This window comes from Rhinopithecus roxellana, chromosome 15 (genome assembly GCF_007565055.1).
Source record: "Rhinopithecus roxellana isolate Shanxi Qingling chromosome 15, ASM756505v1, whole genome shotgun sequence".
Taxonomy (NCBI): domain Eukaryota; kingdom Metazoa; phylum Chordata; class Mammalia; order Primates; family Cercopithecidae; genus Rhinopithecus; species Rhinopithecus roxellana.
The window spans coordinates 6,107,571-6,135,238 of NC_044563.1; the positions used below are offsets into that span (position 1 = coordinate 6,107,571).

General features: G+C 47.7%; 1 protein-coding gene across 9 annotated transcripts in view; it reads left to right on the forward strand.

Annotated features, from left to right (window-relative positions):
- Positions 1–6,665: 6,665 nt before the first annotated feature.
- Positions 6,666–27,668, forward strand: part of KMT5B (lysine methyltransferase 5B) — a 57,451-nt gene continuing 36,448 nt past the window's right edge. For 3 of the 9 annotated variants that reach the window (XM_010366309.2, XM_010366310.2, XM_030917635.1), the window contains exon 1: positions 6,666–6,797. The gene's annotated coding sequence lies outside the window, so the exon portion shown is untranslated. Of the gene's footprint in view, positions 6,798–6,925; positions 7,133–27,668 lie in introns of those variants that run through there. The other 6 variants (XM_030917628.1, XM_030917629.1, XM_030917636.1 and 3 more) reach the window with 4 other exon arrangements.

Genomic DNA, 27,668 nt, shown 5'->3' on the forward strand with positions numbered 1-27,668 from the left:
CCCCATAGAAAGGGCCTGGTCAGAGGACCCCGATGGGGCGGCCACAATCACTGTGTTTTTCCAGCATGGGCCCCGCGTCCAGTGCTTCCCCTGCCTAACCCCCGGCAGCCTGTTTAGATTTGGAAATTTAAGTCTTGTCTTTCTCTTCTTTGCTGTAATTAATTGTTCTCACTACCAGGGAGGGTTTAAAAATTAAACTCTACTCTCTCCCCTTTCCCTTTCTGCTGTAGACTGAATGTTTGTGCCCTCCCCTCTCCAAATTCATGTTGAAGGCCCAGTGTTCTATTTGGGCCCCCAGTGGGTTGGATGAGGCCCCCCACACTGCGGGGACGGGCTTCTGCTTGACTCAGTCCACCGGATTCAAAGGCTAATCTCTTCTGGAGACACCCTCACAGACATGCCCAGAAATCGTGTTTACACAGCGATCTGGGTGTCCCATGGCCCAGTCAAGTTGACACCCATTGACCATCCTATGGAGAGAAAGCCTAAGTCCCTCAGTTCCCATGGCGAGCGAGCTTCTAGGTCTCTAGCGGCCCCCGCGTGGGAAGCCCTCTGCACTGAGAATGCAGGGCTGAGGCCTCCAGTCACCCTCTCTGCGTGGCCACCCAGAATGCCCTAGAGGAAAACCATCCAGATTTTTGGCTCAGGAAATGCCACCCCTTGGAATTTATCAGGGGACAAGCCAATACCCCAAAGTGTATCTGTGAGGCATAACGTAAGGGAGTGATTGTGAGACAGAGCAAAAGGCTGATTCCACATAAACCACACATCTCCTGGCCAGAGAAGACCCAGGTCAACTCAGAATTGGCTGGAGGCTTCTAGATGGGCACAGACCAGGCAGCAGCTGGGAGATGACTGGAGGGGCCTGTAGCAGGGAGGCTCGCGTGCTGGTAGAAGGTTCCAGCACATCTATTAGAAGCAGGGACAGTTTCTCCTCCTCCCTATTTAATTTATTTATTTATTGAGACCGAGTCTCACTCTGTCGCCCAGACTGGAGTCCAATGGTGCCACCTCTGCTCGCTGCAACCACCGCCTCCCAGATTCAAGCAATTCTCCTGCCTCAGCCTCCTGAGTAGCTGGGATTATAGGCACATACCACTACGCCTAGTTTTTTTTTGTTTTGTTTTGTTTTGTTTTGGTAGAGCCAGGGTTTCACCATGTTAGCCAGGCTGGTCTCAAACTCCTCACCTCATGCGATCCACCTGCCTCGGCCTCCCAAAGTGCTGGGATTACAGTCACCACGACCAGCTCGCCTCCTCCCTTTAAATATCACGTAGCAATAACTGGCACCAGCAGTGCTCTGGCTGAAGGAACAAGATTCTTCAGGTTCCTCATCTGCACCTTAAACCTAGAACCTGTACCATGAACCTGGTTCATTCTCAGAAGCAATGTCTGGGAAACATCCAAGGAAAAACTATTTTGTAAAATTTGCTTGTCAAGATAAGTCATGGAAAAACTGAAGTTTTCACTGAGCAGTAGTATTTTTCCAGATTATTTCCCTCTTTTTTGAGCGCATAATTTGCATGCAGTGATTTGCACAGAATTTAGATTTGGCTCACGCCTGTAATCACAGAGCTTTGGGAGGCCGAGGCGGGAGGATTGCTTGAGCTCAGGAGTTCAAGACCTGCCTGGACAACATGGTGAAACCCCATCTCTACAAAAAAGTTTTTTTAAAATTAGGCTGGGTGTGGCCAGGCGCGGTGGCTCACACCTGTAATCCCAGCACGTTGAAAGGCTGAGGCAGGTGGATCATCTGAGGACAGGAGTTTGAGACCAGCCTGGCCAACAAGGCGAAACCCCACCTCTACTAAAAATACAAAAATGAGCCGGGCATAATGGCACGTACCTGTAATCCCAGCTACTAGCGGGGCTGAGGCAGAAGGATCACTTGAACCTGGGAGGCGGAGGTTGCAGTGAGCCAAGGTCGTGCCACTGCACTCCAGCCTGGGCAACAGAGTGAGACACCGTCTCAAAAAAAAAAAAAAAAAAAAAAATTAGCCAGGTGTGGTGGTGAGTGCCTGCAGTCCTAGCTACTGGGATGGCTGAGGTGGGAGGATCACCTAAGCCCAGAGAGGTCGAGGCTGCAGGGAGCTGAGATCACACCACTGTACTCCAGCCTGGGTGGCAGAGTGAGACCCTATCTCAAAAAACAAACAACTTAGATTTACAGTTTGAGAATTTTCACAACATACACACTCTGACAATCAGCTCTCAGAAACAGAGATGTCCATCTCACCATAGTTTCTCATGTCCGCTGATGGGCAATCCCAGCTGCCCAGAGACTAATGACTCTGGATTTCTATCACCATAGATGAGAGGATTTTCTCTTCCATGACTTCATTGTTTGGAACCCAACAATTTTTACTCTATAGTTTCTGATGTCTTTGTCTCAATGTAATGTTTCTGAAATTCATCTATGCTGTTTGTAAGAGTAGTCCGTTTCTTTTTATTTCTGAACAGGACTCTGTCACATGGAGAGGCCACAATTTGTCTATCCATCCTTTTGGCGGTTGGCATTCAGGTTGTTTCCAGTTTACAGCTATAATAAATACAGCTACCACAAATAACTATAAAGGAAGAAATAAAGAGAGTGGGAGAGAAAGAGAGAAAAATAAAGAAAGAGAAAGAGAAGAGGAGGAAAGAAAGGATGGAAGAAGAGGAGGAGAGAGGAAGGAACAGACACAATTGAACAAAACTAGGAACCCACAAATCCATTCTGAGAGATATATATATGTATATATATACACACACACACATAGATATATGATGTGATGAGGAATGATGTTCACATCCCCTCAATGAATCTCTCCACAGAAAACTTATTTATTACAATGGGCAAGCAAGTGACCTGCCGATGGGGAGGCCTGGACACCCCTAAACCACATTATGGGGGACCCAAGTGGGCATCACCCATAATGGGTTAAATCAAAACTGCTGCAGTTGTAACATCTCATTTTTTGATTTTTTTTTCCTTTTCTTTTTCTTTTTTCTTTTTTTTGAGATGGAGTCTTGCTCCGTCACCCTGGCTGGAGTGCAGTGGCATGATCTCGGCTCACTGCAACTTCCACCTTCCAGATTCAAGCCATTCTCCTGCCTCAGCCTCCTAAGTAGCTGGGATTACAGGCGTGTGCCACCACGTCCAGTTAATTTTTGTATTTTTAGTAGAGACAGGGTTTCAGCATGTCGGCCAGGTTCGTCTCAAACTCCTGAGCTCAGGAGATATGCCTGCCTTGGCATCCCAAAGTGCTGGGATTACAGGCATGAGCCACCACGCCCGGCTTCAGTGGCTGTTTTTTCTTCTATTCAAGGACAGTGGCAGTAGAGGGGCAGATGGAAGGCAAGAATGGTGCCTGGGGTAGTAGTGCTCAGGAATGTGACCAGGAAACCCGCCAGCCACCCAGAGGGGCCACTGGGATAGCTGGGTACGCCCCACTCTGCCTCCAGTTTCAGACACCTGCTCCCATCAGAGTAGTCCTAGCTTCGGGGTGGGGTGGGGACCCAGGGCAGACCCATTTGCGGAGCACGGAAGACAACACATCACTTTACAATGAGAAGCAACCTGCCTCCAACCTGGAATTGTGGGGTCAATGTGACCTGGGGGCCATCCTAGCAGGCACAGGATCAAAGCAAGTGAATCCCTGCCATCCTGTCACTGGGTGAACCTGGCACTCGAGGAAAGGGAGTGGGAGAGCATAGCAGGGTGGGTAGCACTAGGCTGGAGTGCCCCTGGACACACCAGAGCCAGCCCTACTAGGGAGACCAAAATAGACTTCATGGCCTCAGTCAGTGCCCTGGCAAGCGTGCCATTCCCAGGCCAGCTCTGGGCTAGGCTGGCACTCCTGGCCAGCCTCACGGTGCTTCCGGGGCCAGCCAGGCCCCTTCCGCTGACTCGGGCTTTCTTTAGAGCTGTTAATCCCTTTCGGTCGGGCCAGGCTGGGGAGGCCCCCCAGCCTCTGTGGCTCAGCTCTTCCACTTTGGGGTGTCTAGAGGTCTCCCAGTGTAAATACCAAAGGCTCCTGTCACACAGGGACTGGGCAGGTGCCTGGTTGCCTACTTCCTGCTCTCCCTCCCCTGCCAGCTGGCAGGAGGAGCCTCCAACTGGCCTCTCCTGTGGGAGTCTCCCTAGGGAGGGCTCTCCTGGGCTGTGCTCTCAGCCCAGCTTAGCCCTGGCTTCCCTGAGCGGGGACCCCTGAAGGCCTCAAGCCCCCTGCACGGCTCCACCAAGGTCCTGAACCCCAACTCAGCTCTGCCAGGAGCCCTGGCCCACCCTGGGCCTCTCAGCTGAGGCTGGAAGAGCAGCTGGCAACGTAGGGGGATTGAGGGAAGGATGGACACAGAACTGGGGGCCTAGGAGCAGGCTGGGCTTGGGTTCGCTCATCTGTGTTCCTGCCAGGCTCTGGGCCCAGCCTTGCAAGGTGCCCAGAACACTTGACTTGGCATCGGGCAGTGAATACAAGGAAGTGCCTGCATCTTGGGAGTATGGGGGCTTCACAGGACTCAGGATTTGCCGTTCACCCTGAAGGGCATGTGGAGAGCACCTCTATGCTGGGGTGGGCTCTGGAAAGGTGGGAGTGGGGAGGACATTGGTTTTGGGGACTCTAGAGGGCTGCTCAGGCATAGCTGGACTTGGGGCCTGAGACCGAGGTAGACTTAGAGCCAGATGGTGTTTCCTCAGTGAGCTCACCTCCCGTGGGCATTCGGTGGTGGGCGTGGCAAAGGCAGTCTCAGTGTTTCTGGGGTGCAAGCTGAGTATTTGGAGCCAGGCACTATGAAAATCTTGTTACGTTTCTGATAAACCGCAAACCAAGAACACCAAAGCAATCATTTGCTAGCTGCGTCCGCAAAGATGAACGTGGCGGAGTGGATTCTGCTGTCACAGATGACGCTGCTTTTAGTGAAAGGGCAAACAGGAGAGGGGCCCACCGCCCAACCCTGAGTCGGCCTCCGGAGGGAGGAAGCTGCTGATGGTGCAGGTGAGGGCAGTGGGAGGAGCTCTGTTTTGAAGATGAGACCCGCTTCCGCCTCCGTCAGTCATGTGTCCCCAGCGAGTCACCGTGCCTCAGTTTCCCTCTGTGGAAGGCCGTAAGGAGCATCATGTTTACCAGCCAAAGTCAAGTTCGAGGATGAACGCCAATAAGGGAGGCGCTTGCGTCAGTGTTAGTTGGACTTAACCCAATCCTTGTGTTAGGTGGTCGTCCACGGCCTCCATTCATCATCCTTTGTGGAGGATGACGGCCCTGGAGCCGCAGGGGAAAACTAAGGCAGACTGCGGCTCTTCCTGGCATCTGACTGAGCTGCCTGCCCTGCCGCCCTGCCCGCCTCCTCTCTATGGCAAGGGCAGCCTCTCTCCCCTCCCAGGGCCTTGACACTGGTCACACTGTCCATGCAAGTCCTAGCCACCCCCTTTTACCAACACGCTCAAATTCACCCTCCAGGTCTGTGCTTCCTCGGGGCACCTGCCGGCACCAAGTTCCGGGCATCTGCACGCCTATGCCAACCTCAACTTCTTGGAGGTCCTCCGCACCCGCTTCCTGATTTAGTCTGCATTTTTCACCCGAATGCTGGATGAGGGCTGTGGCTCAAGCCCTAACTAGTTGTCACAGAGATCACGGAACTCCCTGTGCCTCAGTTTCCCTAGGTGTAAAGTAGGACCCACATGGTTCCCATCTCCGGGGGTCGTTCTGAGGCATGAGAGGGAGGGTGCGCGGAGGCCCTGGGCAGCCCCGCAGGGGTCGGGCGTGCGCTCATCGTTGTTCTGTTGTCTGGACTGCAAGATCGATGCCCAGGCAAGCTTCGCGGCTCCCTGGCTCGCAGGGGGCCCGGCCCGTCAGGATCTCCCCGCCAGCCCGGGCTCCCCGAGGAGGGGTCGCACGGCCAGCGCGCAGGGCACACCCGGAGTGGGGCGGAGCGCGGCTCGGGGCGCAGTGGGTGTTGGGGGCGGCGGGGCCAGCGGGGGGCCAGGCCGAGGCGCGCCCGCTCTCCTCCTCCCTCGCATGCTCCGCGCAGGAACGCTCAGCCTGCCCACATGGTGTTAGGGTGCATCTGTTGCCAGTGACCCCCATTCCCACAACAAAGACGCTCGTCTGCCTGGGGCCAATTCCCTCGGCGCAACCGGGAGGCGCGGCGGGCGAAGGGGGTCCCCTTCCCCAGGTCTGCAACCTGAGAGGCTGGCTCCAGAGCCATCCCTGGAAGGGGCAGGTGTGCAACAACCCAGGGCCCGAGACAGCCGCCGGGACCCCGCGGGGACCGGGACGCGTAAAGGCGGTACGGGACCCTAAGGTGGCGCCCGCGGAGCGCGGGCGACGCCGCCTCAGCCGCGATTTAAAGGGCAGCGACGGCGGAGGGATACCAGCCGCGGACAAGCCGGCCGCGGATCCCTCCACCACGAAGGGAGGCGACGGCTCGCTCTGAATCGCCCTTTGTCCCTCCGCCGTCGGGAGCGCCCGACGCGGAACTCGCTCCCCGCGCGTGCCCGCGTCCCGCACAGAGCCCCGTGGAAGTGCCGCGGCGGCTGGGCCGGGAGGGAGGCGCGCGCACACCGTGGCGGTAGCGCGAACGGTGTTCCTCCGCCGTCGAGGCCGCGGCCTCCTTTTCGTATCCTTCCACCGTACCCGGGCGGGGTCCGGGCGGCTCACCGGGGGCGGCGGCGCGGCGGCGGTGCGGGCGGCGGGGCTGCGGTGCGATGAGGTGAGGACGCCCGGGGACCGGAGGCGGCACCGCGCGGCGCACGGACCTGGGACACGAAGTCCTGAAGCCGGCGGACGCTTTTCGTACGGGCGGCCGTGCGCGAGGCGGAGGTGAGACCCCGCGTGGCGGGGCGCGGGAGCCGGCGCCGGGGGCGCGGCGAATCGAGGCCGGGGGCGCGGGGGGCGCGGCGGCGGCGACGGCCGGTTGGGGGCGGGGGGCTTGGCCGCCGCGGGGACTCATTTTTCCCGTCAGCGGAGGGAGCAGGCGGTGCTGCGGTCTGCGCCGCCATCTTGGATTTTACTCTCCATTTTTCTCTGGAATTATTTTTGGTGATTAATTTTCTGGGGGGACTGGGACGTGGGGCCCGGCGGCGCGGCCCCGCATCGCAGCGGCCGGGCAGCGGGGCCTCGGACGCGCCCCGAGAAGGAGCGGGGCGGCGCGGGCGGTGAGTCGGGGGAGGGGCGGGCGCCGGTGAGGGTGTGCTGGGGGCGGCCTTGGCGACGGGGCGGGCGGGGACGTGGGGGACCGCGGGCCGGGGCCGGTCGCAGGGCTACCGGGGCCAAGGCGGGTGGGGCCGGGGCCGGGGCCGGGCGCAAGCGGCCGGGCGCTGGGGGCGGGGCTGCGGCCGGGCCGGTGCGGGGCCGGCGCGGGGCCTGCAGTGGTGGCCGCGGCCGGAAGGGAGCGGTAGCGGCCGCCGGGCAGCGTCGGGGCCGGGCCCGCGGCCGCACGAGGGGAGCAGCCCCGTCGCTCGCGATTGGGGGACTCTGTTTTCCCTTTTCTCCAATGGGCAGCCGTGAACCGTCTCGCCCAATCTGCTCCCACTGTCGCGCTGAACTTTTTGTTTTTGTTTTGGCCCAAGCGCATTTCGGAGCCCTCCCGAGCTCGTCCTGCAGCCCACCCTCCTCCCCGACGGCGCCTCTGGCCGTGGCCCGGCGCCCCACGGCCGCTGTCTCCTCTTTGTGCTGTATCCGCTCTCACTTGGTTCCCTGATGTCTGTCTGTCCTTCCACTTATCCGCGGATGATGTGCACGGTTGTCACCTCCGCCTTGGAAGGAGGAACAGGCAGGTTTTCACAATGACAACTCGATGCAACTTGCTGGATTAAGACAGAAACAAGTTGGGTGCTGAGAAGTTCAGTCTATTTGGGTTTATTGACCCGGGTCTGGTGCAGTAACTTAGGATCTATTAAGCGGTGGAACTTTAGGAATTAATTTTTAAGAATTTGCCAAATGAAATTTATCTGGAGTGGGGGGAGTTTTCCTTAGAATAGAGGGCAGATGAATTAATTTGACTGTGATTCTTTGTGATGTGGACCTTTTTCGATTTAAACCAGTTTGATATAAAGTGTAGTCGAGGATGGCCACATAGGTCTGAACTCTGCTGTGTAGGGTCTTCAGGGGAAGCAGTTGCCAGCTATAACTTTTTTCCCTTAGTGTTTAGTATTGAGAACACGTCTATAATATTGATAATTAGTAATAAAAACAAATATTTTGAAAAGGGAGGAGGAAACCATTTTTGCCTGAAATAATCACAGATAATTTGTGCATGTTGAAATACATAAATTGCTGCTTGCTATAGATACAGATTTATTGTATATCTGAAGGTTTAGCAATTTGAATCAGAGGTGTGGCCCTGTCCCTCTTGGAGCGCCTTATATTCCGAGGTTAGAGTCCACAAACGCTCTAATCCCAGCATGTGTGGGAACATTTTTCACTTTGTAATCTCTAAACATTCTACATTCAGGTCCCTCTCCCAAGCTCTGGCTCCAGTAGCTTCCCATGCCTGGTCCCTGTCGGCCGTGCCCTGCCCGGCATCCCTCCACCCCTTTTCTCCACCTTGTACACACTCGTCCTTCAGAAAGGCCCCGTGAGAATGTTGCCTCCTGGTGAAACCTTCACACACACAGCCGTTGGGGTGGTTTCTTGTGAGCTTTTGAGTCTCGTGTTATCTCGTCCACCCACGGGCAGTTACAGAGTAGATGCTCATAGACACTTAATGAATGGGTTAATTTATTAATCTTCAAGTTGTCAAGCTTAATAGTTTGTATTAGTTTTTCAAAATAAATCCACTTTAATGTTATTTACAAACATCATTATATTTTAAAAACTGAGCTAGAGAGTGAAGGGAATATGGTAGATACTTCTTCAATAAGAGAGTAAAGGTAGGGCTTGATTCTTTATCCATAATCATTTCCAGGTGCTCTCGCTCCTGTATTCTCATCTGCCGTCCCAAACACCCTGAATTGCTCATGCGCTGAAGTTTTCATTCTCTCAGCGAATGCCAGGGGGCAGTACTGGGGAAGGTGGATGGAGGGTAGCGGACTCTTGAGAGGGAGAGACGGGTGTGAAGGAAGTGTCCCGGTGTCCGCATGTCTTTCAGCAGGGAGTTTGGTGGGTGGGGGATGTTGTTTGGTGATTTTTCTCTTGGGTTGTTTAAAAGGGGGGTTGAATCTGATTTTCCTTTACCTGAGTATCAATTTGTGGGTTTATAGGACCTGGGTTCGTGGCCAAGTTGTGTGACAAAGAGATTTGTATGTGGCATCTAAGCAGCTCCGTGTCCACAGGAATCCCCTTCCCATGGCTTACAGAGCAAATCCTTTCAGATAAATCGCCGTGGTCCCATTATTTCGTGTTTCTGTGTACCATGTATGAGCTTTAATTTCTCTCCTTTGGCAAAATCCTTCTCCGTGGGCAGGAGTTCCCCGACTGTGTCAGCCCTAGAACACTCTAACGGAATCTTCCGCGCACATTTAAGGACAGGGACCACGTGTCCTCCCTCCACTCCATCACCCTGTTGGCTATAATACTGCATGTTAAGTAAATGCAGGAGACGATCCATTATGTGTGTGGATGGGATTGGTTTGGGGCTGCCTGGTCTCCGAATGAGACAGACTTAAACACCGGGCCATCTTCTTAGGGCTGTATGTCAAATGATGACTGCTGTATAGAAGTGTTATTTTAGGAATAGTTGAAGGACCGTGGAATAAGAATCAATACCATTCTCTGCTCTGTCACTGTTTGTATAAGTCATTGATAGAGCCTAGTCTCCGTCTACAAAACGACTAAACCTCTCAGGTCACTTCCAATCCAAAATTATATTAATACTTCATCTTTTACACTTCAGTGCCATCCTGTTTTCTCTTAAGAATGATTTTAGGCCGGGCGCGGTGGCTCAAGCCTGTAATCCCAGCACTTTGGGAGGCCGAGACGGGTGGATCACGAGGTCAGGAGATCGAGACCATCCTGGCTAACACGGTGAAACCCCGTCTCTACTAAAAAAATACAAAAAACTAGCCGGGCGAGGTGGCGGGCGCCTGTAGTCCCAGCTACTCGGGAGGCTGAGGCAGGAGAATGGCGTAAACCCGGAGGTGGAGCTTGCAGTGAGCTGAGATCCGGCCACTGCACTCCTGCCTGGGTGACAGAGCGAGACTCCGTCTCAAAAAAAAAAAAAAAAAAGAATGATTTTAATCATATTTTGACATCTCTCTAATTACTTTACTTAGTTCATATGCGTGTTTCTTGTGGTTTTACCTCCTTTTTTTGAAATGTCATTATGAGATAATCAGTTGAGTTTTAGAATTGAGAGACTAGGGTATCAGTGCTCCCGCCCAAAGCTTGATTGGGGGCCTGTATGGCTCCTACAATGCCGGTTGCACCTCTGTAAGCTGTCTTAGTTTGTCTGTTTTAATAGCACACTGAAGAAAATAGTACCTAGATCCAGGGATCGTCTGCTGGTGATAAACCTCCAGGTGGTACACGTGGCTCAAGCACTGGAGTAAACCCCAGATTACAGTTTAAAAGATGAAGGTTTTAGACCCAGCCTTACGACTTAGTAGCACTTTGAGTTTAGGAAAGCAATTTGTTTCTGAGCTTTAACTTCCTTGTTGTAGTGCTAATACCTGTCTCACCTGATAGGATTGCTGAGCTAGCGAATCCCGAGTCCTGCATGTTACCGGAACCAGTAGAAACCGAACGTGTGTGTTCTGACACCTGTGTTTCTACCTTGTGCCACCTTTATAGGAATGCCTGGTCAGCAGATCTCTAAAGGCACTGGGCTTGCCTCTCAAGCCTTACGCAAAAGGCCCCTTCAGCGAAGGGTCATTCTGTTTCGTATTCTGTACTTTTCTACCCTGTTCTCAGGTAACTTTGTTTTCCTCACATGCATCCCTTTGGTTTTCGTTCCTGACTCACGTAGTAGCCCTGACTGATTTTCCTGAAAGTTGACACTCTCCCGCGCCCTCTAGTGTTCCCTGGACATGACCAGTATTCCAGCACCACGAACAGTGCCTGGTGGCTCTGGGAGGTTCTTTATAAATTTGTTGAACCGAGTGGATTCTAGGTCGGCCGGATGAATTATTTGCCTGTCTGATCTGTATAACAGGGTTGAAATATCTGATACATTTTAATGATCTCTGAGGAGTATTTTTATTTTTGAGGAAATGCTTATGTTGCATCATATGGAGAAATAGATATTTTTAGTAAGAAAACCAATCTGATTTTAGGAAACTGGAGCTTTCCTCACTGAGAAATAAAAGGTGGCTTGATCCTTCAGCCAGTGAGCCAGTGGCACCATAGGAAACCCCCCTTCTCTCTCCCCCTTGGAAAGGAAACAAAACCAGATGTCATTCAGGGTCCTGGAGGGTTTAAAGGGAAATATTTGTTTGGTGCATGTAAGTATGTACCAGGAGGGGTTTTGAACCAAAAAAAGGTGTTTTTTGTTTGTTTCTTTTTGAGACAGGGTCTTGTAGCCTCTCATGCTGGAGAGCAGTGACATAATCCCAGCTCACTGCAGCCTCCATCTCCTGGGCTCAAGCAATCCTCCTGCCTTGGCCTCCCAAAGTGCTGGGATTATAGGATGAGCTGCCATGTCTGGCCTCATTTTTATATTTATAATTTTGATTTATTTTTTCCTGATCATCCCATCTCAAGTCCATTCTCATATTAATCTCTCTCCTAACATCCTGTTTGTTTTTCTTACAGCTTGCACCAGATTGATAATCACATACTTATGTCTCTTCCCACAGTATGCTGTGATCTCTATGCAGTCAGGAACCTTGTCTATTTTGCTCTAGAGTTTTACTCTTCAAATACGGGGGCAAAGTGTTTTTCTGTTTGTTTGTTTCTTTTTGTTTTTTTTTTTTTTGAGACAGAGTGTCGCTCTGTTGCCCAGGCTGGAGTGCAGTGGTGTGATCTCGACTCACTGCAGCCTCCACCTCCCAGATCCCAGTTCATGCAATTCTCCTGCCTTAGCCTCCCGAGTAGCTGGGATTACAGTCACACGTCACCACACCCAACTAACTTTTCTATCTTTAGTAGAGACAGGGTTTCACCATTTTGGCCAGCCTGGTCTTGAACTGACCACGTGATTCACCCGCCTTGGCCTCCCGAAGTGCTGGGATTACTGGTGTGAGCCACCGTGCCCGGCCTGGGCAAAGTGTGTTTAAAAATTTGTTTGGGGCCAGGCATGGTGACTCACGCCTGTAATCCCAGCACTTTGGGAGGCCGAGGCGGGTGAATCGTGTGGTCAGGAGTTCAAGACCAGTCTGGCCAACATGGTGAAACCCTGTCTCTACTAAAAATACAAAAATTAGCTGGGCATGGTGGTGGGCACCTGTAATTCCAGCTACTCGGGAGTCTGAGACAGAGAATTCCTTGAACCCGGGAGGCAGAGGTTGCAGTGAGCGGAGATTGTGCCACTGCACTCTAACTTGGGCGGCAGAGTTAGACAGCATCTAAAAAAATAAATAATTTGTTTGAGTCATTATTGTGTTGCTTTTTTTTTTTTTTTTTTTTGAGACGGAGTCTCACTCTGTTGCCCAAGCTGGAGTGCAGTGGGTCGATCTTGGTTCCACATAACCTCTGCCTCCTGGGTTCAAGCAGTTCTCCTGCCTCAACCTCCCGAGTAGCTGGGACTACCGGCAAGTGCCACCATGCCTGGCTAACTTTTGTATTTTTAGTAGAGATGGGGTTTCACTATGTTGGCGAGGCTGGTCTCGAACTCTTGACCTCGTGATATGCCCGCCTCAGCCTCTCAAAGTGCTGGGATTACAGGCGTGAGCCACCGTGCCCGGCCTGTGTTGCTTTTTTGTGTGATATTAAGAGTACGCAGTCTCTCAACCTGGACTTGGCTTCATTTTTTTTTTTTTTTTCTTATTCTCTAAGTTTTGTTCTCATTTGTAAAATGGGAATGATAGTATTGAATATGTGTTAAGGAACTGTGATGTGTGTATCTTCTTTTATAGGGTGTGAAAAAATCTGTTTGACCAGCTACACCACATACTAAACTGTGTTGTAAGAAAGTCTGTAGTCCAGTCTGTCGTCCCTCTGAATGTTTAGGATGGGAGGTGTAGCTTGGCATGATTTTTAATCATGCGTGTTGTTGCCAGAAGTTAAGTTCCTTCTCTTTGGGAACCGTAGGGAAAGCAGAACTGGTGCTCGGCCTTGTGTCATAATTATTCTCTTGCACATTTGTTCTTTTTTAAATGGGTGAGGTGATGAGTTTTTGTTTTTTTTTTTCATGTGTGAGTTATGGTGGGGAGGAATGGAAGGGAAATTTCTACTTGATTCAAGTTTTGTATAGAATGTTTCTGGCCTGCTTTGCTTTTGCCTTAGTTACTTGCAAGGGGAGACCTTAATTTGTTAGCAGTTTGTGCTCATTTAAATCTTGTGCCAAAGGGAGGCCCTCTTTTCATTGTACTGATGGGGCATCGGTGACGTTAAATAACTTGCCTACTCACGCTGCTGGGGTAAGGATGAAGCTAGGGTGGGACAGGTGCTTTGACTGCAGAGCCACATCCTTAATCCCTGTGCGGGCTGCCTCTGCAAAGCCCACCAGCCGGCAAACTCAAAGCGGCCTGTAACGTCCAGCCCAAGAACCACCTTTTGGAAGTTTTTCCTAACACTTGTCCTTGCCCAGTAAAAATCTTTGATATATTTCTTGTAACTTCTGACAGAAACTGTGACCTGTAAAGTCTGTACTTACAGACATTTGACACTAGGTGGCATCTGTTTCCGGAAACGTGAATGGCTGTTTGGGTCCTAGAGAAAACTGTAACAAAGAAAGCATCTTTGATTTTATTTTTAGGCACTGCTAGGTAAGCAGATGGATAAGATGTGGAGAGATGGGGAATCCGGCATTTTTGTTTTCTTCTGGAAGTTTATTTGAGGACTTCCCTCAACAACCCCATCAGTGAAAACCTTTGTTTTAAAGTATCTACTGAGATGAAGACATGGAGTCTTTCTTACATGAAATCCCTTATCGTAAATACATGTTGAATGTGATACGTGAGAATGAAGCAGTATTTTCTGTGATAAGGCAATAAGGAGTTTCTTACATGTCTGGTCGTAGATTAGTAGCCAAATACGTAAGTCTAAGAATTGTGAATGTCTGATCATAAACTTACCAGTGGTGGGTAGTTTGCTGCTTAAAATGTTTTGCTCAAGGAGAAATTCTAATAGTTTCAGTTTTTATTGTGAGTTTTAATATAAATAGAAAACTGTTCAATCACAATGCTTTTCAGGAAGATCATGGTTATCTGGCCTAGCACAGTGTGTGAGTAATCAGAGGCATAATTAAGAGGCTAGCTCTATTTTCAAAATCCATATAACTCAGTAGCTGTATTTTATACCTTCAGTTGAAGGATACTGTATGATTTAAACTTTTTATTTATTTACATTTTGAAAGGTGAAGTCTCGCCACTCTGTCACCCAGGCTGGAGTGCAGTGGCATGATCATAGGTCACTGCAGCCTCTACTTCCTGGACTCCCATGATCCTTCAGCCTCCTGAGTAGCAGGGACTGAAGTTGCGCACCAGCACAGCTGGCTACTTTTTTTTTTTTTTTTTTTGGTGGAGATGAGGGTCTCGCTTTGTTGCCCAGTCTTTAAAAACTTGTTTTAAATACACCGTTTTTGAAGTTGTTTAAAATCTTTTTTCCTGTGACATGTTGGACTTTTATATATTTTTGGAGTGTGGTAACTGTAAAGCATTTCTACTTTGGTTTAGTTTTTCATAATCTCTGTTAGTTTCCTGTGGTCGCTGTAACAAATTCCATAAAGTTAGTGGCTTAAAACAACAGAAATGGGCTGGGAGCTGTGGCTCACACCTGTAATCCCAGCACTTTGGGAGGCCAAGGTGGGTAGATCACTTGAGGTCAGGAGTTCGAGACCATCCTGGCCAACATGGTGAAACCCCCATCTCTACTAAAAATACAGAAATCAGCTGGGTGTGGCAGCAGGTGCCTATAATTCCATCTACTCAGAAGGCTGAGGCAGAAGAAATTGCTGGAACCCGGGAGGTGGCGGTTACGGTGAGCTGAGATTGCACCACTGCCTCCAGCCTAGGCAACACAGTGAGACTCCGTGTCAAAACACCAACACCAACAACAACAAACCAGAAGTGTATTCTCTCACAGTTCTCGAGGCCAGAAGTTCAATATCAGTTTCACTGGGCCAAAATCAAAGCATTGGCAGGACTGTGGAGGGAAGCTGCTCTTTGCTGCTTCCAGCCTCTGGTGGCTGCAGCCTTCCTTCACCGGTGGCCACATCACTCCAGTCTGCTTCACCTTTTGTTCTTTGTGAGGTGTCAGATCTCCCTCTGCCCCTTATAAAGTTATTTGGGTGGCATTTAAGGCTTACCCAGATAATCTAGGATAATCTCTTTTATCTCAAAAATTTTTATAACATCTTCAAAGACCATTTTCATTATAAGGTAACATTCACAGGCTCCAGAGGTTAGGAGCCGATGTTTCTGGGGGCCGTTTTCCACCATACTGCAGTCTGCTTTAGAGCTGTTAGCTCAACAAGTTTAGTCTTTTTCAAAACTTAGTGATGGTGTCTGTGGCCATCATTTTATTCTGAAAGGGCAGTGGGTGAAGCATTCTGCCTTGGTGGTAGGTAAATTGCTCAGCTTCAGACCCCATTCCCTTGGTGGCCTGAGTGAGGGCATTACCACCTGAGGGTACTTGGGAAAGCTGTTGAATTGGGTGAAGCAGAATGCATCCAAGCTTGACCCTGTGAAAGCTAGAGAAGGAAAGTAGGAATGATAATATCATGGACATTTGTAATTATTTGCAAGTATAGAGATGTATTCTTTGCTATGGAGTTGATGGTGCTAGATACCTGATTAGCATTTGAATTAGCATGACAGCTGTAGTTTTAAAATAAACTATTTTTTAACTATTCTGCCCTGGGTAGAAGCATAATTGTGAATTCAGGGAAATGAAAATCCGAAGGCTTTTCTCTTTTCATAATACTAGCACCAGTTGAACTACTCTGACAAGTCACCTAGCTTCTCAATTGAGACAGCAATATTTATAGGAGCAAGTTTGGTTTTTTTTTTGTTTTTTTGTTTGAGACGGAGTCTTGCTCTGTCGCCCAGACTGGAATGCAGTGGCCGGATCTCGGCTCACTACAAGCTCCGCCTCCCGGGTTCACGCCATTCTCCTGCCTCAGCCTCCCGAGTAGCTGGGACTACAGGCGCCCGCCACCTCGCCCGGCTAGTTTTTTGTATTTTTTTTAGTAGAGACGGGGTTTCACCATGTTAGCCAGGATGGTCTCGATCTCCTGACCTCGTGATCCACCTGTCTCGGCCTCTCAAAGTGCTGGGATTACAGGCTTGAGCCACCGCACCCGGCCTATAGGAGCAAGTTTTAAGGTTACAGGTATGAACGTGAATTTATGATGGTTTTCTAACAAATTAGCAACTGAGAAATTGCCCCGTCAAGCAATGTTATGGTGTTATGATGGAATATTGATCACAAATGTTTCTGATAGCTTTGCAGGGCTTCTTATATTGGCCTAATTGCTGGGATTGATACCATAGGATTCTGTGGAGCCTTAGTTATTGCACTATTGATTGCAGATGGATTTGGAATAGTCATTGATAAAGACTGAATTGGAATTCTTTGATATCAAGTCCTTTTGTAATTTTAGATTTAGGACTAAAAGCCGATTCCGCTTACGTGTAGCAGTTCGTTTGAGAATAGAAAGGGGATGTGATATGAATGAACCTATGTCTGGTCTTGTGCTGGATTCTAATGATATGAAAGTGTATGGGGCTGGGTGTGGTGGCTCACGCCTGTAATCCCAGCACTTTGGGAGGCCGAGGTGGGGAAATCACGAGGTCAGGAGTTTGAGACCAGCCTGACCAACATGGTGAAACCTCGTCTCTACCAAAAATACAAAAATTAGCTGAGTGTGGTGGCACGGCACCTGTAATCCCAGCTACTCAGGAGGCTGAGGCAGGAGAATCGCCTGAACCCAGGAGGCAGAGGTTGCAGTGAGCTGAGATCGTGCTACTGCACTACAGCCTGGGTGACAGAGCCAGACTCCGTCTAAAAGAAAAAAGTTTAGCATAGAATTACCATATGAGGCCGGGCGCGGTGGCTCAAGCCTGTAATCCCAGCACTTTGGGAGGCCGAGACGGGTGGATCACGAGGTCAGGAGATGGAGTCCATCCTGGCTAACACGGTGAAACCCCGTCTCTACTAAAAAATACAAAAAACTAGCCGGGCGATGTGGCGGGCGCCTGTAGTCCCAGCTACGTGGGAGGCTGAGGCAGGAGAATGGCGTGAACCCAGGAGGCGGAGCTTGCAGTGAGCTGAGATCCGGCCACTGCACTCCAGCCTGGGCGACTGCACTCCAGCCTGGGCGACAGAGCGAGACTCCGTCTCAAAAAAAAAAAAAAAAGAATTTCCATATGACCCGGCAATTCTACTTCTGGGTATATCATCAAAAGAATTGAAGCAGGTACTCAAACAGGTATCTTGTACACACACGTTCTCACCAGGATTATTCAGCCAAAACATGGAAATAAGGCCGGGTGCTGTGGCTCATGCCTGTAATCCCAGCATTTTGGGAGGCCGAGGCGAGCAGATCGTGAGGGCAGGAGTTCACGACCAGCCTGACCAACAAGGTGAAACCCCGTCTCTACTAAAAGTAGAAAAATTAGCTGGGTGTGATGGTGCGCACCTGTAATCCCAGCTAGTCAGGAGGCTGAGGCAGGAGAATAACTTGACCCCAGGAGGCAGGTGAACTGAGATTGAGCCACTGTACTCCAGCCTGGGCAACAGAGCGAGACTTTGTCTCGAAAAAAAAAAAAAAGGTGTATCTTAGCTAGTAGAGAAGGCAGGTGTTATGAAATAATTACACAGAGTAATGAGTATGGTTGTAATAAGCACCATGCTGAGAAACGTTAAGGGGTTCAAATGTATAACAAGGTAATCTATGTAGCTGGAGAAGTGGGGTTGGGCAGGGGCTGATAAGCAGTTTGGCAGCACCCCAAGTGCAAAGGCCCTGTGGTGGGAAGCTGCCAAGCTGTTTCCTTTTCCTTTGTGTAAGTATCTTTAATATTCTGTTACAAAAGTCACGCATGTTTATTTTGAAAAGTTGAACATGTAACAGGTAAACATTGCTTGTGATCTCATTCTCCAGTGTAATCTCAGTCACTGTTAACCAGTGGTGTACTGAATTGTTTTCTTATCAAATTATAACTGAATCACTTGAAAAATGTTTTCTTTGCCTTTCTGAATAAAAATTTATGAAAGTCCTCTAACAGGCTAGAACCTGCTTTTTATTATTTCTTTGAGACAGAGCCTTGCTCTGTCGCCTAGGCTGGAGTGCAGTGGTGCAGTCTCCTGGGCTCAAGCCATCCTCCCACCTCAGCCTCCTAAGTACCTGGGACTACAACCGTGCACCACCACACCCGGCTAATTTTTTTTTTTTTTTTTTTTGGTAGAGACTGGGGTTTGACCAGGTTGCCCAGGCTGGTCTTGAACTCCTGGGCTCAATTAATCCACCTGCTTTGGCCTCCCTAAGTGCTGGGGTTACAGGCGTGAGCCACCGCGCCCGGCCAGAACCTACTTTTTTAAAATGTGTGTTGACTTTTCTTTTTCAAACACTTGGGGACTGTTTCCCCGCCACTGGATAATCTCTCTAAGATAAACTCTCTGCAGACAAGCTCAGCGTGTCAGCTGGCTAGAGGGTTCTCGGCAATGTCACAGGAATTATGTGAAAATTCTTTCCAGTCATTTAGAGTCAGTGTTTTAACTTTTCTGACAGATTTTTTTTTTTTAATCTTGGTTTTTAGGATAGTAAGCAAAAAATGCCTGTGTTTAAGTAAAAATGGATTAGAATCAGAGTTCTCAAATTGGATGCAACTTCTCAAAAGTCACTCAACAATTTATAATCTCATAAAGAGACTGGAAAGAGAAGGGAATTGACATTTGTTGAGGGGCCATCACTGGCATAGAACAGGCATGGTTATGTGAACTTAGCCCATTTCCTATGAGTCAATGCTGCTTTCTTTTGAAACGTGTTAAAGTATTAAGGTTTTCGTTTTTTTTTTTTTCTGATTATAAGTAAATAGGTTCACTATAAACGTTTGGGGGAAAAATATTTTTTAAAGTTATCCCTCCCCCCACCAATGGTAGCACTGGTGATTTGGAATGCATTGCGGTGGTGCTGGTGGTGGTGGGTGTCATGCTTCTGACCTTAGTGGCATTATGTTATGATTAGAAGTTTCCGCTTTAGATATAACTAGCAATCATTCTTGCAATATTGTCCCCTTTAAATACGTTTCTTATTTTAGCAGTTTTCCAGTATGTTTTATATTGATCATAAATTATCCCCCCACCCCTCACCTCCTTATTTATGTTTGGTACCAGAATCTGTAGTAAGTGCTTCTTTTCCCATCTGTTGATCCAGTGAAACCACATAAGGTGACTCTTCCTGTTGATTTCAGTGTTGGGTAAATCTCTTGGGGAAATGATGCTGCCTATCTTGGAGCAGAATCCCAGTTGCATTTTCTTAGAGCCTGATTGCATCATTTTTGTGAATATTCACAAAAGTAGAAGGCGCAAAGCCTTACACAGTAGTCCTCAGGAATTCCACCTCATTCTCCTACTCAGGTCATCTGTATTACTCCACTCCAGAGATTTAACTAATCTATTAATTTTTTTTTTTTTCCACACAGATCCTATAAGCCCTCTGAATGCTTGCCTTCTCAAATTAACTAACCTATTCCCATCACCTCCCACTGTGTAATTTTAATTTTAATTTACATTTGTCTTTTCTAGTCTGTGAGTCTCTCTCTCTCTCTCTCTCTCTCTCTCTCTCTCTCTCTCTCTCTCTCTCCCCATTCCTTATATTGCTCTCTGCCATCTGTTTCTTAAAGCAAAGCTCCCTGTCTTCCTCACAAGTGCATGTTTAAGACATTATGTCCGTTTTAGTAGTTCTCTGTTGTTTCTGAGCAAGGCTTAAAGATCAGCAATAGCCCATCCTTTCCATGAGTTTAGACTTACAAAATAAAAGTATTTGCTTCTGGGCACCTACAGTTCTTGCCTGAGTTGTTAACTCCCTTCACGGCATGGTCCCTGTCATGCTCGGCTCTCCTTCTTGCCCGTTGCTCCTTTTACAATCGTGTGCTGCTTCTCCTCCTCTTGAGCTATACATGTGAAAGTGCCCCCCCACCCCCAGTCCTTGACCTTCTTTGATCTACACTGATTCCTAGATTTCATCTGATTCCATGGTTTGAAATGCCATTAATATTTTGACTCCAAATTTTTATCTTCAGCTTGGAGGTGGACTCCAGACCCTTGTATCCAGCTACCGACTCCACTAGGATCTGTAGTGGGCATCTCAAAAATGACTAAAACCAAAAAAGACCCCAGAAAAGGAAGAAAAAATAACCAAAACCAAATTCTCACACCGCAATCCTTGGGAAAACCAGTCTTCCTATACTCTTTGTCACATTCCTAAATATTCCATTCTTCATTTGGAGGTATATTTGAGGCCTCTTTCTCTAACACCCACAGTCAGTCTGTCAGCAATTCCTAACTATCAGCAGAACCTTCAGAAAAGATCTCGAAGCCAACCACTTCTTGCCACCTCTGCTGCTGCAACCACTAGTTCTCCTCTGGTTTTACAGCAGTAATCAGTTAGTAAATAGACTACTACTAATAATAATGTCTCCCTGCATTCTCTTGTCCTAGAAATTATTTGTAGTTTCATTAGAACTCCTTTTTTTTTTTTTTTTTTTTTTTTGAGACGGAGTCTTGCTCTGTCGCCTGGGCTGGAGTGCAGTGGCCGGATCTCAGCTCACTGCCCGCTCCGCCTCCCGGATTTACGCCATTCTCCTGCCTCAGCCTCCTGAGTAGCTGGGACTACAGGCGCCCGCCACCTCGCCCGGCTAGTTTTTGTATTTTTAGTAGAGACGAAGTTTCACCGTGTTAGCCAGGATGGTCTCGATCTCCTGACCTCGTGATCCACCTGTCTCGGCCTCCCAAAGTGCTGGGATTACAGGCTTGAGCCACCGCACCCAGCCTCCATAGTTTTTCTTAAAATTTTGTATCTATTCTTAGCCCTAACATGATAAAATGAATGAGTAAATTAGAGCAATAGCTCTCACACCAGAGCTTGCATCACCTGGAGGTCTTATTACAACACGGATTGCTGGGCCTCATCCCCAGATTTTCTGCTTTCTATCTCTCGAGTGGATGTCTTGGTTGAGACTTAAAGACTTTCCATGGCCAGGCACTGTGGCTCACGCCTGTAATCCCAGGACTTTGGGAGGCCGAGACAGGTAGATCACGAGGTCAGAAGATCGAGACCATCCTGGCCAACATGGTGAAACCCCGTCTCTACTAAAATACCAAAAAAAATTAGCTGGGTGTGGTGGCGCGCACCTGTAGTCTCAGCTACTTGGGAGGCTGAAGCAGGAGAATCGCTTGAACACAGGAGATGGAGGTTGCAGTGAGCCGAGATCACGCCACTGCACTCTAACTTGGGGACATTGCCAGACTCCGTCTCAAAAAAAAAAAAAGACTCTCCACGGATAGTCTTTCTATTCCATATATTTTATTTTTGTTTCATGTAATTATGCTTCATGTCTTATTTTTGAGGAACATTAGGACTCCTGAGACGCCTAAAAAAGCATTGTTACATCATTATCTGTAAGTTGTGTGTTAAACATCGCATTCTACAGATAATTTCCTAAAGGTCCAAAAGCACTTTTCCTGGTCGTGGTTCTTTTTTCTAGAGGGTCAAGGACTAGGGAGTAAACCAGAAAGTATAATGGCAAGTGGTAGGGAAGTTAGGGGTGGTATCTGCTATGATTCCTGCCCTATTTTTATCTGTGCAGGAGCTTCTCTCACCCCCTTTAATTAACACCATGGACATCTTGAGAAAGGAGAGGATTTGAAGAGGTCAGGCAGTATCTTTAATTTACAGGTTTTTTTGAATGCAGAAGTACAGTTTCTATGATGCAGTTTAGATTACAGCCTATTTATTTCATTAGTTGAGTGCCTCTAGGATATACTGTGTGCTATACTAGATACCCTAGGGCCAGAGATAAGAAAAATAGATTCTCAACCTTAGGAACTCTCCATTAAGGAAGCACACTCTTAAACAATATAGTCACATAAGGGCTTTCACTTAAGTTTTGTAGCATAAATATATAACTAGATTTGGCAGTGAAGGTCAAGGAACACTTCCTAGAGGATGCGAACACTGAACTGGGACTTAAGGAATTAGGCAAAGAGATGGTGTTCAGAGAGGTTAAGTGACTTTCCCAATTACCAACTGCCTAGTAAGAGACAGAGGTAGGATAGGAGCCCTCAACTTTTGTTGAGGGCTATTTTCTCTAAACCACATAGCTTCTGAGAGTATAATCTCACTTGAAATGTAAAATACATTTATATACATTTACCACTTCATCATTTTCTTTTTTTTCACTCTGTCGTCCAGGCTGCAGTGTAATGGCATGCTCATGGCTCACTGCATCTGCAGTTTCCTGGGCTGCAGCCATCCTCCCACTTCAGCCTCATGAGTAGCTGTGACTACCATCTTTGGCTAATTTTTTAATTTTTACTTTTAGTAGCATTGAGATCTTGCTGTGTTGCCCAGGCTGGTCTCGAACGCCTGGCCTCAAGCAATCCTCTTGCCTTGGTCTCTCAAAGGGCCAGGATTATAGGCATGAGCCACCACCTGGCCCATTTGCTTGTCGTTAATGCAGCTTTTTATAGGATACAACAAAACACCTAATTCTAAATTTATCATGCCATGTTTATGCTTCTCTACCAATGAAAGCTTATAGCCACAGAACATCCATTTTTTCAGAAAGTGCTGTTTCTTTGGCTCTTGTCTAAAGGAACATAAGTAATATGAAAGACCCTAGAGGTCAAGGAAATTGAAGAAAACTGAGGAAGGGAAATAAAATAGAATATAGTCATGGATTTTAGTCCCTTTAAGCTTTTATTTTTGTGAGATGGCTCAATAATGAAAAGCTTTAATGCAGATGAAACTTGAAGCTTTTAGAGATCTAAGTCTTGATGAGGTTATTCAAACTCAAATTTTGAATGCATTGTGATGGTAGGCTGTAATTTTTGAACCCTTGGCCGGGCATGGTGGCTCATGCCTGTAATCCTAGCACTGGGAGGCCGAGGTGGGAGGATAGCTTATGGCCAGGAGTTCAAGACCAGTCTGGCCAACATGGTGAAACCCTGTCTCTACTAAAAAATACAAAAATTAGGCAGGCATGGTGGTGCGCACCTGTAATTCCAGCTACTTGGGAGGCTGAGGCATGATAATAGCGAACCTGGGAGGTGGAGGTTGCAGTGAGCCAAGATCGCGGACACTGCACTCTAGCCTGGGCAACAGAGCGAGACTCTGTCTCAAAAAAAAAAAAAAGTGGTACTTGATGCTCTCCCAAAGTGCTAGGATTCGAATGCCACAATTCATTTGTTTTATGTTTCTATCTATTACTGTTCCATGGGTTTCTTTTTTTTTTTTTTTTGAGACGGAGTCTCGCTCTGTCGCCCAGGCTGGAGTGCAGTGACCAGATCTCAGCTCACTGCAAGCTCCGCCTCCCGGGTCCACGCCATTCTCCTGCCTCAGCCTCCTGAGTAGCTGGGACCACAGGCACCTGCCACCTCGCCCGGCTAGTTTTTTGTATTTTTTTTAGTAGAGATGGGGTTTCACCACGTTAGCCAGGATGGTCTTGATCTCCTGACCTCGTGATCTGCCCGTCTCGGCCTCCCAAAGTGCTGGGATTACAGGCTTGAGCAACTGCGCCCGGCCCCATGGGTTTCTTTAAATGAAGTCCATTTTAGAGTCTGTAGATAACAGTGTTCTACAAAACTGCGGAGATCCAAGATCCAAGACTCCCAATGGACCACCCATTGCTCTTTTTCTCAAGCTTTCTTTGTACTTTATACCTCAAAAGTATACTGCTCTTACTGAGTGTGGTGGCTCACGCTGGTAATCCTAACACTTTGGGAGGCTGAGGTGGAGGATCACTTGAGCCTAGGACTTTGAGGCCGCAGTGAGCCATGATCACTTCACTGCACTCAAACCTGGGTGACAGAGCAAGACCCTGTCTCCTTGAAAGAAAAAAAAGAAAGGTATATTGCTCTTGAGTTCTACGCCTTTCTCCTAAGTGTAAGATACATGATCATTAATGAGTGGTTTTAATGTTAAATTTGGTAAAATTTAATAATTGAAAAATCCTTATAACTGATGTAGAATAGCTACAAGACTATTTAGTGACACCTACAAGAAAAATCAAAAGGCACTTTAAAATTTAAATACTATAATTGAACTTAAACAGTGAGGGAACCAAAAGAAAAATTCATGTTAGGAAACAATTATAACGTTGTCTTCAGCATTGATCAGATTTTCTTTTTTGCCATTCCCCTAAGTACGCTGCTCACATGCACATGTTACCCTCCAGTGAACTCACACAGATATTCCTGTAACAGGAAAGAGATCTGAGATCAAGTAAAAATTCATGTTTTGTGTTTGTGTTGAGTATCATTAAAGGTATGTCCAGGCATGTATTTTTGTGAGTACTTCAAAGTAATTTATCATTTGTACTTTTCTATGTGTTTGTGGAAAGGAAATTGACCTGCATCTGGTGTAGTTGAGAATTTGTTGGGCAGCAGTGCTGGATTCTACTCATGAGACTGCTGCAGGCAGATCATGTGGCTTCAGGCATGTGACCTCAGTTTTGTTTGTAAATTGAAGGTGTCACACTGGTGATGTTAAGGCAGCTCTGGCTCTGAAGTTCTGTATTTTTGCACTTTATCATAGGGCCTTTTTAGTCTGACTTATACTAATACATAATTCCTTAATGAGGTGGGATCATGGACATCCTTTTTCTCATTCCATTAGTAATGAATGCGATGTATAATATCCTCATTTCCAAAGGTCATTATAAATTACAAGCATCCCCCACTATTCAAATCAATCGGTTCCCAAATTCAGATAGTAAGGGATACATTTATATTGCCAAATACAGTAGCTTCTCAGTTTTGTTGCCATTGTGAAGGAATGATAAGGTAGACATTTCCAGATGGGCACTACTTTGATATCTGAGTATTGGTTTCTTAAATATCTAGAACAGTGAATTCAGAGTAACAACAACAAAAAGATATGGAGTCCTTTACTTTCCTTACTCTTGTCCGTCTGCTCAGTTTTGTTTGTGGTGATGAGTAGCCAGTATAACAGTTAGGAGTCTCTTACTGTGATGGACAAAGCTTAGCATGGATGCCTTTTCCTAAGCTTGCCTTGGAACAAAGGAGATAAATAACTTCCTTGTAGTTTACTCACCCAGTTCAGAGCATTACCAAAACACGTGATTTGAGCAGATGATAGAGCTGTACCTAGGTATCAGTATAATAAGGAGCAAAGACGGTTCTTACTGTTTACTGAAAGAAATATTTGTTGAGCACCTGCTGTTTGTCAGTACTATTCTAAACACAAGCAAGGAACAAGTCAGAATGAGCCCCTACCTTCTGTCGTTTACATTCTGCTCAGTCTGGGGCCACTGTATTCCTGAGCAGGCATCATATGACTGGGGAGAGCCAAGATTGTGTTTAAAGAGCGGAGACATCATTTATTAAATTATAGTCATGCATTGCTTAATGACAGGGATACCACACATTCTGAGAAATGTGAGGTTAGTTGATTTTGTCATCATACAGATATCATAGAGTGCACTCATAGAGTGTGTCTCAGGGACACATTCTAGAAATGTGAGGTTAGGCGGTTTTGTTGCCATGCAGATGTCATAGAGTCTACTTACACAAACCTAGGTAGTCTATCCTGCTCCACACCCGGGCCGTTGCTCGTAGGGTACTGACCTGTCCAGCATGTTACTGTACTGACTACTGTAGTCACTGGTAACACAATGTTGTTATCTAAACACACATAAACATAAAAAAGGTACAGTAAAAATACAGAATAAAAGATTTTAAAATGGTACACCTCTAAAGGGCACTTCCTATGAATGGAGATTTCAGGATTTGAAGTTTCTCTGCGTGAGTGAGTGAGTGGTGAGTAATTGTGTAGACCTAGTACATATGTACTACTGTAGACTCTACTCTACACTTAGGCTACACTAAATTTATTTTGAAATGTTTCTTCAATAATTAACCTTAGTTTGTTGTAACTGTTTTACTTTATAAAGTTTTTGTTTTTTTTTTTTTTTTAATTTTCTGACTCTTTTATGGTAACACTTGGCTTAAAATACAAACACATATAGCTATACAAAAATATGTTCAGGCCACACGCAGTGGCTCACGCCTGTAATCCCAGCACTTTGGGAGGCCGAGGCAGGTGGATCACTTGAGGTTGGGAGTTCAAGACCAGCCTAGCCAACATGGTAAAACCCCATCTCTACTAAAAACACAAAAATTAGCCAGGTGTGGTGACACACACTTGTAATCCCACTTACTCAGGAGACTGAGGCAGAAGAATTGCTTGAACCTGGGAGGTGGAGGTTGCAGTGAGCAGAGATGGCGCCACTGCACTCTAGCCTGGGCGACAGAGCAAGGCCCTGTGTCAAATAAATGAATGTATATTCTTTCTTAACAAGCACAGTGGCTCATACCTGTAATCCCAGCACATTTGGAGGCCAAGGTGGAGGGATTGCTTGAGGCCAGGAGTTGGAGACCAGTCTGGGCAACATAGTGAGACCCCGTCTCTACACACACAAAAAAAAGAGTTTTAAAATGAACTGGATGTGGTGGCTCCTGCCTGTAGTCCTAGCTACTTGAGAGGCTGAGTGGGAAGATGGGTTGAGCCCTGGAATTCGAGGCTGTAGTGAGCCATAATCACGCCACTGCACTCCAACCTGGGCCATAGAGTGAGACTGTCTCAAAAAAACAGACAAAAAGACACAAAAATATATTTATTCTTTTCTTTTCTTTTTTGGGAGACAGGGTTGCTCTGTCACCCAGGCTGGAGTGCAGTGTTGCAATCATGGCTTCACTGCAGGCGTGACCTCCCATCTCAGCCTCTCAAGTAGCTGGAACCACAGGCTCACGCAGCACTATGCCTGGCTCACTTTTTTTTTTTTTTTTTTTTTTGAGACGGAGTCTTGCTCTGTCACCTAGGCTGGAGTGCAGTGGCCGGATCTCAGCTCACTACAAGCTCCTCCTCTCGGGTTCATGCCATTCTCCTGCCTCAGCCTCCCGAGTAGCTGGGACTACAGGCGCCCACCACCTCGCCCGGCTAATTTTTTGTATTTTTTAGTAGAGACGGGGTTTCACTGTGTTAGCCAGGATGGTCTCGATCTCCTGACCTCGTGATCCACCCGTCTCGGCCTCCCAAAGTGCTGGGATTACAGGTTTGAGCCACCGCGCCCGGCCATGCCTGGCTCACTTTTTTATGTTCTGTAGAGGCAGGGTCTTGCCATGTTGCCCAGGCTGGTCTCAACTTCTGGACTCAAGCAGTCTGCCTGCCATGGCCTCCCAAAGTGCTGGGATTACAGGCATGAGCCACCATGCCCAGCTATATTCTTTTTAAAATATCTTTATTCTATAAACTGTTTCCTACTTTTAATTTTTTAACGTTTTTATTAAAAACAGACACAGGTCACGCACGTTAGCTTCAGCCCACACAGGGTCAGGATTATCCATATCACTGTCTTCTCCCTCTATATCTTGTACCACTGGAGCGTCTTCAGGGGCAGTAACATGCATGGA